This window comes from Littorina saxatilis, linkage group LG6 (assembly GCF_037325665.1).
Source record: "Littorina saxatilis isolate snail1 linkage group LG6, US_GU_Lsax_2.0, whole genome shotgun sequence".
Lineage (NCBI taxonomy): Eukaryota > Metazoa > Mollusca > Gastropoda > Littorinimorpha > Littorinidae > Littorina > Littorina saxatilis.
Genome location: NC_090250.1, coordinates 11,608,798 through 11,621,301, shown reverse-complemented (window position 1 = coordinate 11,621,301; position 12,504 = coordinate 11,608,798).

Here is a 12,504-nt window from a genome sequence, read left to right as displayed (position 1 = left end):
GCCGTGTGAGATGAAATTTTATACGGCCAGTAGATTGCAGCCATGTCGGCGCATATTTACCTTTCACGGCCTTATTCCAAGTCACACGGGTATGGTAGACAATTATTAACTGTGCCTAAGCAATTTTGCCAGGAAAGACCCTTTTGTCAATCGTGGGATCTTTAACGTGCACACCCAATGTAGTATACACGGGGGGTGGTTCGGACACCGAAGAGAGTCTGCACACAAAGTTGACTCTGTGAAATAAATTTCCGCCGAACCTGGGATCGAACTCGCGCTGAAAGCGGCCAACTGAATACAAATCCAGCGCGCTACCAACTGAGCTATATCCCCGCCCCGCTAGTGAAAATCCTGTCAAATGCAACACTTTTGGTTGAATACTCTAGTTTCAAAACGTTATAAACAATGCAGTTATAGCAACTGTGGTTTGTACCCGGCACGGTAAGCAATTCTTTTTGGTGGACTGAACTTTCTTGAAATGACTCACCTGTCTGGCAAGTTAAGACTGATTTTGAGATCTGGCCATCCCTGCAACTGTCTTAATTTTGCAATGCTCTTCATGCAAGTTGCACTCAAATTTGTGAGCAATTTGTTATGTAACACTTGGTAAATTGTCCTAAATGATGCTTTAGTAAAAGTTGTTGTCTCCTTTCTCTTTCTAATATTGATTATTTTCTTTTTTTTCCTTTTGGAAGTGTTTTGACCATGTGCAACAGGCTGCAAGTCATTTTGGAAGAGGAAGCCCCTGATTGCATCTTTGTCAAAACCAGAAAGAGACTTCTACGTGTCTCCAAGAGTCAGCCATCACAACCACCTGTTACCCAGAGCCAGCCATCACAACCTCCTGTTCCCAAAGTAATCCAATCCTGTTGCCCGTTTTGATACAGGCAGCAACAGGATGCACTTAGGAGGAGGAACTAGTAGAAGTAGAGAAAGCGGTATTAACATAACAGCTTTTTCCTCTTAACTATGAAACCACACAGATAAACAAGGAGAGCAACCCTTCCACAAAGTAAACAATCCTGACGACTCTAATTTCAACAATTTGTCAACTCATGTAAAAGCTTTGCCAGATCCAGATCTACTCTTTACACATGTATAGTGGGGCTCGTATGTTGCAGACGCACTCATAAATCATTCACATCTTGCAACAAACATCATACTTTGTGGTATTGTTCCTTATAATTATTTAAGGGATTTCAGATACAGAGCCACTTCAGAAATCGGTTTTTTTGTCTTTGATAGGGAATAAAAGGCTGCATTTACAGCAGACGAAATTCGTACCAAAAGCGCTCAGCAGTAAATATTCCCAACTCAGCAAATGTAAAATTCAATGGTTTACCATGCACCAGAAGTTGTCTGCTGATAACACATGCATGCCATAAATACTCTTATGGGTATTTTTGTGTTCTGGTATTTAATTTGATCGTTTTTAGAATTTTATATATCCGCAGCATGAAAATTCAAGATGGCGGCCTCCGCAACATTGCGTGTTTTGATTTGAGCGAAAACAACGTTTCTGAAGGTAAGTTTTCAAGAATACGCATCCATTCACCAATGTCACATCATTTTACTGTTTAATTCTCCCCTGGGGTCTGTTATTCATCGGGTGAAGCGCTGAAATGCAGAGTAATCTTGCAATAGCTCATCAAGCTTGATTGTGATGCTGATAGATCTAGATCTATCTGTTGATTACAAGTAAGGAAATCATGATCGCCACGCTGGTGATTTTAAACAGATTAAACGAACTTTGAATAAAAGGCGAGGAGAAAGAGATTGTTCATGGTATGATAAATGATTAGTCCTGCCTACGTTAAGGACTTCCATAAGGTGGGGAGGGGTAGAGTCAAAAACTGAGTGAGGATGACCAGATAGTAGGATGACCAGCTGGAGATAAAAACACTCCACTCCCCATGTCTTTACAGTGTTGTGATCAAACTTTCAAAGACGGTAGGTAACAGACAAAAGCATACAGTGTATGCTAATCAAATGAGATAAGTGGTTTTGAAAAATGAAGAGGTACCGCTCTTTGAGTTTTACAATTTTGGTTTGTTGCTTGTTTCTCATCCTTTTGCTTATTTTAAGTTGACCGTGCATTGGTGTGAATTTTATTTTTACAGGATATATACAAGAGTTACACCACATGCCGGTTCCTGGGAACAAGCGTTCTGCATTTATTCCGGTGCCACAGAAGGGAGCCGATTTCACTAGTACTACTGTATCAAGGTTTGTTACCTAATACATCTTAACAGTAAGATTTTTTTATTTGTATTAATTGGAACATGTTTGCACATCATTTGTAAGCGACCTCTGTGAATTTGATGGGTTTAACGTACGAACCCTCACTATGGTCAACATTCTGTTAGCGACTGTTTGAAGCGAATAAATGTAGCGGTCAGAAAGATTCCAGAATCAGTTGGGTCACTGGAAACTGTGTTTGTTTGTTTTTTTAACCTGAAACAGTAAGAATTATACGAATTCATGAAATACAATTTTCTTTCATTTTGGTCTGTTGTGTGAAGACTTGCTAACCCGGCTTTGACCGACTCTCTGAGATAGTAAACATTATTCAAATACATTCAAATAAAAATGTCACTTTTCATCTTTTGTGTGAAGGGTACCACAGGCTGATTTCCTGCACCATGGATGTAGAGGAGGCCAGACAGTCTGCTTCTCATTCCAGCTGTGTTGCGTTTTTTTCTGCTCGTGAAGTGTATCGCCACATTGCCAAAGCCATTGGCCAAGAGAAGTCACCCTGTCTGCCCATTTTGCATAGCCTTACAGGCTGTGACACTATGTCGTTCTTCAATGGTATTGGGGAATCAGAAGGCTTGGGAAGTATGGCAAGCATTTGAAGACGTCACTCAAACTTTCTTCAGGTTGTCTGCTCCTCTTTGTAAGCTGAGTACCACTGACAGGGCAGCACAAGAGCTTTTTGGTGTACATTTGTAGGACAAAACCAGCAACGTACTGGGTGTAAACAGTGCTAGACGGTACCTCTTCAGTAAAAAGAGCTGCCAAATTGACCATAATCCCCTTACAAGTGAGGTGCTGCTGCAGGACATGAGATTGAGAAGAGCCATCTACCTATTAGACTTCCAAACTCTGTGGGCTGGCAGTTCAAGGCTGGAAAGTGGGAGTCATTCTGGACGAGCTTTCAAGAGGTATCCAGCGTGTGCCGAGAACTCATGAGGTGTGCCTGCAAGAAGAGCTGTACAACAAAACGCTGCAAATGCTGCTAAGAAGGACTGCAGAGCACAGCTCTCTGCAAATGTGCTTGCATGCCTGTGAAAACTGTCAGCATCTAAACTGTGCAAAAATATTATTGCACCCATTTTCATACCCCAACTCAAACTTTTATTCCTGTGTCATTTTATTCAAACTGTCTATGCCATTAAAGGCTCGCATCTTCGCTATCTGGCACCTTTTTTTTTTAACATCATCATTTACGCCGTCAAAATAAGGATACCCTTGACGTGACAAAGAGATGTGACAAAAACTTCGGGTACCTTTTAAAAAGCCGACGACAATTCCTGAGGCACAACTGGGTCACTGTTGTATACGAAGAGAAAGTCAACTTGATTATCCATCCAGAACAGGTTGTTTTATTTCGCCATCTTGCATATTTCTAGTGTTGTGCCATTGTACCTACTGATGTATGTGTCGATGTCACGGATGAGATGTTTATGTGTCAAATTTGAGGGATACCCAAGTCAACTAAAATCCATGTATTTTAGCAATGACCAAGTGGGTTGCGTTGAAACTTTCAGGAATGTGTGTCTACGCACGAGGCGTAGTTCAACCGTTTGAGTACACTTTCAAATCTTCACGAAATAATATTTTAAAAACTGCCACAGGTTTGTTGACTTACATCCCACATATTTTTGACTTCGCATGTATATATGACAGATGGTTGTTTCAAGTACTGCCAAAGTTTCTTTTGAGTATAGACACTTGCCGGAATGTGCTAGTTGTGTAAACACATGAGAACAAACAACGTTTTCGAAATACAGCGATTATGAATTTTAGTCGACTTTTGAGTTGATACATTACATTTTTATCAGTTTTATTTTGGGGGTACCCTTATTTGGGCGGCGGTCAAATAACCCATGTAAAGGCCACCTTTTATCTTAAAAGTGTTCCAGTTAGCCAAGTTGAGTGCCCTCAATAGTATACATTGAATATAACAGCACAGGAATGAATGTTTTCGTTTTGGTATGAAAATTGGTGCAATATATTTATTTTTGCACAGTTTAGGTAATCCACAAATTCTTCAACCCTGCCACCCACACCGTCCAATCATTCTCTGCACCAACAATACATGTATTGTTTTGTTTAAAAATGTGTTTGTGTTAGTTTCTATTGCAAGAGAATGTCTTGTAGCATCAAAAATGCCTAAATACCCTTTTATTGGCGGCCATTTTGAAAATTGTAAAAAAACTACTGATTTCTTAATTTTTTCACGGTGGCTCTGTATCAGGTTTTGTTAAGCAAAAGCAAATGTCCATTTACGCCAAATTTGCTGTTAATCACATGAAGTGAAATATGCCTAACATACCCAACCGTTTACACTGGCGGCCATTTTGAAAAATTGTTTAAAAACTACCCATTTTTTATTTTTCGCGATGGCTCTGTATCAGGTTTTGTTAAGCACATAAAACTCTTCATATTTGCTTAATTTGGTGTTTGTTGCATGATTTGAATGATTTTGCAACATAGGAGCCCCACTATAATGGGCAGAGCCAAACATTGTTGAACAGCTGCTTCGTTTCTGCAGAGATCTGTATCTGTAAGTTTTCAGCCTGAAAGGTGGGTCGCATCTAAAATATAAATGTTTGTCTTGTCAAAACCTATGTAAATTTTCCTACATTTTAAGACTCCCTCTTTTTCTGTACTGGAATTTTTTTTGTATCAGATTATTGTTTGGAGTTTTGAAAAGAAAGGTTCCTGTGTACACCATTATAGATATGACTTTTACTGTAAGTTACATGTATGTTTTTGGTATATATATATATAAAACATCAGAAATTGTGAAAGAAACAATTGAAAGTCAGCAGAGACTTTCTTCCGAGATTTGTTAAAATCTCTTAGCAGAGAAAGAGAGAGAAATAAGTATCCCTTCACAGACAGCCTATTGGGAGCATCAGACCCTCCTCAAGGGGGACCGAGATTTACAGAGCAAAGTCCCTAAAATATATATAAATATATAAAACTAGATATCTTTCTTCCCAATATGTTTATTGCCAAGTGGATGAAGTCATCAGATTTGATCTGCTGCTAACGTTTATCAACATAAGTAAAGTTTTTTGAGCTGACTGTATTGTGTGCATTTTGTTTGCAAGTGCTGATATGTTTGACTTTGTGCTTCAAAGTACGAGAACTCAGATTTTGTTCTGACACACTCATTGCATCATACAAACATCAATAGACACACACAGAAAGTGAGCCAAACAAACATTTTTTCTCAGAACATGTTATGGTATGCACAGGGGACATGAAAATTATGGAGAGAAGACTGTGCGCAGGAAGAAGAGAGAAACATTCAAACAAATGAAAACAAACCAGTAAATTGTTAAGGTTGCTCTTGGCCACTCTGGTGACATGCATTTTATTCTACCTATATTAGCGAAACCGATAGGCTAGATCCTCAAGGTCTAATCCTCGTCTCTGTTGCACAAACCCTTGCATCTTTTGCAGATGAAAAAAAGCTTGTGCCTTCCGTCTGCTGTTGTGTCTACACGGCTGATGAGTCGAATCCACTTTAATCTCGTTGTGCTGGTTTCTTCTTGTGTGTTGGATGCGGATCAGACCTGTTTACCCCCATAAGTGTTTTGGAGTAATGCTCAACCCCAAAAATAGTAATCCTGGCACAAAAATAGTAATCATCCAGCATTCGTCGCCAATTACAACGCACATGACAAGTGTGTCTGCGAAACGCAATCAGGATGCACATATATCCATCATTCACAAACAAAACACATCAGTCAATTTTTGTAGTCATCATAATTTCAAAAAAGATTACATCAAAAGCACATGCATCACTGATTCTTTTTCTTTTGCTCGTAGTAGGCCTTTTTCAGTGTGTCAAGCGCTTCTCTACTGTACTTGCGCCATACGCAAAGCTGTGTTGCAGACGATTTGTTTCCTCGAAAAAATGACGCAGCCAATGAGAGGCGTCTGTGCGGTCACGTGATTTTCCTTCTTTGTTCCATGTAAACGTCGGAACTGTTTAGTGGTGTATTTTTGTAAGAAAAAACAAAATCTGTAAATGAGTTTGTAAGAAAAAACAAAATTTGTAAATGAGGGCCGAAACGTCCTAGGGCCGAAACGCCCATTGGGCCGAAACGACCATTTGGGCCGAAACGTCCTGGTAAATTGGGGCCGAAACGACTTGGGCCGAAACGTCTTTGGGCCGAAACGACTCAGTGGCTCCCTATGCATCCCACCCACACACACACACCCACTGTGACACTTCGTCGCACGCGCACACGCACACACTGTGACACACACACTGACCCTGATGGGGTCTATGTCGACCAAAAGAGTGGGATTCCCTGTAGGTGGAGTTCCACAGGGTCTAGTTCCAGTACGGCAGTAGTGTTTCGCTGATATTGCTGAAAGTCACGTGATGCTTAGCGACATCGGTAGAATTTGATGGTTTTTCGATCTTTAGTGATAATTCTTAGAAATTCGAGTATGGTTTGCAAGTGTTATTGAAAAACTCTAACCTGTGGGATTCCCTGTATACAGGGAATCCCCCTACAGGAACTCCACCTACAGGGAATCCCACTCTTTTGGTCGACATAGACCCCATCAGCCACACGCTGACACACAGACATGCTGATACCCACAGTGACAAACGCACCTGACACTGATTCACAAATTGGCACACACACACACACCCCGGCAAATTTACACACACACACTCATGCATGCACTGACGTCAGTGCACACACACATTCACACAAACACACACACACACCAGGGGCGGATTCAAGGGGGGGGGGGGGGGGGGGGGTTCCGGAAACCCGCCCTAGCCTAAAAAGAAATATATATTAAATTAAAAATTAAAAAATTGAAAATACACCAGATTGATCCATTTTCCAATTGGTTTTAATCCAAATCAGTGTTCCCTAGGAGCCGGCTTTTGTCTTCAAAGTGACTGTTTCGGAAAGTAGTGTGGTAATTTGTTGGCTCAGGTTGCACCAGATTGGTCAATTACCGTTCTTTTGATCCAAATTTGTCTTCTTATATTTACTTTTGGGAAGTTGTATGAGAAGTTTCTTGGCTCAGATGGCACTGACCAGATTGCTCCATTTTCCCTGTTTTTATCAACTTTTTCCGGGGTGTATGCCCCCCTACGTACCCCCCTATGAGGTTTTGAACGCTTCGCGCCCTCAACTAAACGCTTCGCACCCTCAACTAAACGCTTCGCGTCGTCGAATTATCCCAAAAAGATATTTGGAAACCCCCCCTTAAAAATTATGTGATCCGCCCCTGCACACACCGTCCGCACACACACTCGACACAGGAGCATTCGAAAATAACTGTCCCTATCGAATTAACTTTCATTTCAGTGTGTTGCATTATTTGCACCGACAGCATCGTTCGGAAGAAATTGTGAAGAACGTAGCTGGATACGTTAGTATCAAACGGCGCGGTGAAACTCTCCTGAAGTGCACTACATGAGTCGAGTTTCTATACTGTACTTCAGTAGAGTTTCATCGCGCAGTTAATGATTCTAACTGTACCATATATTATTTATAAGTTGGTATCCCTTCATTGGCTCTGTCGACGCCCGTTTTTAACCGCTTGCTTCCCTTTATCTAATAAACCGGCCATAGAGCGGCGGCGTCCAGCATCTTGAACACAAGGCCAGTACTGTAACTGCCCTTGATACGGATCGATCCAAGGGGGGGCAATCTCAGTCATCTCAAAGAGGGAAATCCAAACGCTATCCGCCTTGTTCGATTTTATGGGCTTGGACGATAGAGAAAAATAAGAAAAGCAAACACTGGAGTATACCTGGACGAAATTGCTATCAAGAACGCAGAATTGATTTTTTCTGAGGTTTTTTTTTTGCCGTAAGCGCCATGTTTATCGGAGCAGGAAACTCTTCCAGAGTGAGGCCCCTTTGTTGATGCATGTCAACATCAGATGTGCGAGACGCGATAAACATGGCGCTTACGGCAAAAAAAAAACCTCAGAAAAAATCAATTCTGCGTTCTTGATAGCAATTTCGTCCAGGTATACTCCAGTGTTTGCTTTTCTTATTTTTCTCTATCGTCCAAGCCCATAAAATCGAACAAGGCGGATAGCGTTTGGATTTCCCTCTTTGAGATGACTGAGATTGCCCCCCCTTGGATCGATCCGTATCAAGGGCAGTTACAGTACTGGCCTTGTGTTCAAGATGCGGCGTCCAGAAGTTAAACTTCCGGCAAGTCTCAAAAATCCCGGCGTTGGGAATTCTGGGCAGGGAAATCCTTTCATGCCGCAATGACGTCAGTGCCTTTCGGCAATTGGTCAATGCATTTCGGAGCCAGACTACAACACAATGTCGGTCACACTTGAAATTAATGCTACTTGAGATTGCTTTCTAAACTTATACCCAATGAACAGAAGCATATAGAGTCAATTATCAACTTAACTTACCTCGAACAGTGAGATCAACAGAACGTATAATACACATTTATACGAACGGAAAAACTTGGAAACCGACGAGTCGACACATGCTCGAGAACTCGCGTGTGCATGTTTGAGGTTCAACTTTTTCTTTTCACCCCGGAGAACTGTGTGCCGGGTTGGCTCATTTATAAGGCGGTCGCCTACTGATCTGGCTGTCACGGGTTCCAATCGTGCAACTGGCAAGAATTTGTGTAACTTTTTTTTTCTCAAGTTTTCAACTTTTGTTATTTTCTGAACTCGTTATTCTTGTATTTTATTAATTCTAATTCTTCTTTTTTTTCGCTCCTATTCATTTCAATTAATTCGTAAGTTTTTGAGTCGTGTATTGAAAATCGAATTTAGTGCTTAAGTGCCATTGACCAGCTTTCCCACAATCCCGTATTCTATGTTTAGTCCGGAATAGCCCCGTCTATTTGTAGAATAGGTCAAAGGGCATATATGTATCACCGCGCGTCAACTGAAGGTAATGGTGGTTGGGGGCTTGTAAGATCATGTGCTTGTGACTATACTGAAGTAGAGTTTTGGGGGAGTACTGTGGTTAGTGTCAAAAGGGATGGTCGGTCAGTCTAGCACAGTGTGTCAACTGATTCCGTTCATACACTAAAGTACGCTTTTCTGTATTCTTTTTAATTTTCTGAGCTTGTTTTTGTATCCAAACATAACATATAGATCTATGTAACATATAGATCTACACTAAAGTACGCTTTTCTGTATTCTTTTTAATTTTGTGAGCTTGTTTTTGTATCGAAACATAACATATAGATCTATATGTTTTAGGAATCAGGAAACAATAGAGATGAAAGATGAAATCATTTTTGGATCCATGACTTAAACTTTTAATTTTAATTAGCATTTTGATATTTTTAATGACCAAACTTGCATGTTTTCAAAAGACAAGTGATTGTACAAAAGCCATGGGTTTCTATAAACTTCTGTTCAAGTGAAATGTCGTAACAGGCATGCAATGGTTTTGGTGATCATGTGCAAATTAGGGGTCAGATTTCTTCTTCTTCTTCTTCTGCGTTCGTGGGCTGAAACTCCCACGTACACTCGTGTTTTTTGCACGAGTGGAATTTTACGTGTATGACCGTTTTTTACCCCGCCATTTAGGCAGCCATACGCCGTTTTCGGAGGAAGCATGCTGGGTATTTTCGTGTTTCTATAACCCACCGAACTCTGACATGGATTACAGGATCTTTTTCGTGCGCACTTGGTCTTGTGCTTGCGTGTACACACGGGGGTGTTCGGACACCGAGGAGAGTCTGCACACAAAGTTGACTCTGAGAAATAAATCTCTCGCCGAACGTGGGGACGAACTCACGCTGACAGCGGCCAACTGGATACAAATCCAGCGCGCTACCGACTGAGCTACATCCCCGAGAAAAACAAGAAAATTTAAAAAAATCATGCAATTCTGCCACGTTCGGCCCGCGTGTGTTATCATGAGGATTACTAGCACCTTTGTACTTATCGTACACATAGCCCAACCAATTAGCTACCTTATTCTTGCAATATCACAAAAGCGCGCTGCCCACACGACTTACCGCCACGTTTTTTCCCCAAGCAAGTGTCGAAAATGAGGCTGTAAAAACGGAAACATCCGGTGTATGAACGGATTCAGTTGACACATGGTGTATAGCAGAGAGGGGCCTGTGTCGACCAAAAGCGGGTGCATTCCCTGTAGGTGCACTTCCTGTATGTGTTTTCCTTGTAAACAGGGAGTGCACCCGGGTACTTTTCCTGTAGGAAAACAGATCACACTCAATCTTATGTCCTACGCGAGACTGCCGCCAACTGCCGAGTTTAGTTTCACTTTGCAGGCATGGGAATTGTCCGCCGAACGGCGGATTTCCGCCGACATTTTTGTTTGTTCCGCCGGAAAAGCGAAAGTGTCCGCCGAAAAAATAAAGGGGGGAGGCACACAAAAAAAGCACCGGTTACTTTTGCCTTAGCGCAAAAGCCCGCGAAAACTGTCCGTACTTTGTTCTCGCACTGCTACCGCCCGCCTCAGTTACTTGAACTTTGAGTGAAACAGCTCGCTGTTGATTCGCGGGCACGCTATAGGATTCGCGGGCACGCGACAGCATTGAACGCAGTGTACCAGTGAAAATGTCGATCGCGCGTGTTGTAAAACATGGTCAAAGATTCGATGACACTGGATGCGCGAACAAATGGAAATGGGAGTGGGTGTCGGCTGTTGTGGAAGTGAATAGAGACAAACAGCGCGTCGGCACCCGTTTTAGAAAAATTGATGTCCGTGGTTCAGCATGGTGCATCGTCTGCAACACCTACTAACTGGTACTGGCATCTCCGCAGGAAGAAGCACATTGAAACGTGCTCTTCTCTGAAGGACAATCAACGTTTGCCAGGTGGGTTTTTTTTCTGCTCAAGTAAGGCACAGTGCTCCTGAATTGTTTGATTTTCCTTCGATTTTATAGGGCAGAAGAAGAACAGATTTTGGCTCAAGTCAAGGGAAGAACACCGCTCTAGATCTGAACTTTGCGCATCTGTTTCAGTTTTTCTCCATTCGAATGTCACTGTGCTGATCGTATTCGTAATCTTCGAACTATATTTACCAAATTTAAGCAAGGGTTGGAGCTGGGCTGGTACCCAAACCGCTAACCCACAAATCGAAGAAAAATCTATGCGTTGAGCCTTATGTTCTTCTTATTTTTTTTATACTTTTTTTTTTTAACTCCTTGTAAGAGGAAAGCAACTTAAGTAGGCAATTCTTATTGGTGAGCCTTTGTAACTTTTATGTTTGAAAGTAAACCAGATTGTGTTACAAGTTACATTTTCCTGTTTGTCTCAACAGATCAATTTTTTTTAACAAATTTCAACCATATAATACATGTATATATTTTTTTTCTTCAAAAAATCAAAAATTGGTACTAAAAACTCTGATTCTAAAAACAGAATTTAATGGCAAACTTGGAGCTCAAATAACACCAGGGGTGCGTTGCATAGGCAGAGCGCCACAGAACGTTTGCGAACGTTTTCTAGGCAACGCATAGTTTTGTTGTGGCGCTCGCGAGCGTTAGCAAGCGCTCGGTACAAGTACCATTGTCCGGGGTCACTGAAGCGTAACAATGGCGACCGCTCGCCAAGAATGGTCTATGCAACGGGGGTTTGCGCGGAGCATTCTGTAACGTACCTGAGAGGTGGCACGCCAGAAACTATTGCACTGTACTGAGCTTTCCTGTTGACTCTCTCTCTTTCTCTCTCTCTCTCTCTCTCTCTCTCTCTCTCTCTCTCTCTCACACATACACACACACAAGCGTCTGGGTGTGTGTGTGTCTGTGTATGTGTCTGGGTGTATGTAAGTGCATGTTTGTGTGTGTGTGCGCGCACACGTGTGTGTTTGTGCATGTGTGCGTTAGTATGTATGTGTGTGTGTGTGTTGAGGGTGGTGTGTGTGTGTATGTGTTTGTGTGTGTGGTTGGGCATGTGTGTGTGTGTGTGTGTATATATGCGTGTGCATGCTAATGTGTGTGAGTGAGTGCGCATGTGTGTGTGCATACATGTGTGTATGTGTGTGTGTCTGTGTGTGTGTATTTGTATGCGCGCGCACGCGCGTGTGATTGTGCGAGTATGTATGTGTGTGTGTGTGTGGTAAGTGTGTGTGTTCGTGTGCGTGTGTGTTTGTGTGTGTAAGTGTGTTGTGTGTGTGTGTGCGCGCGTGCGTGTATGTGTGTGTGTGCGTTAGTGTATGTGTGAGTGTCTGTGTGCGTGTGCGTGTTTATGTGTGTGTGTGTGTGTGTGTGTGTGTGTGCACGTGTGTGTGCATGTATGCTAATGTGTGTGAGTGAGTGCGCGCAT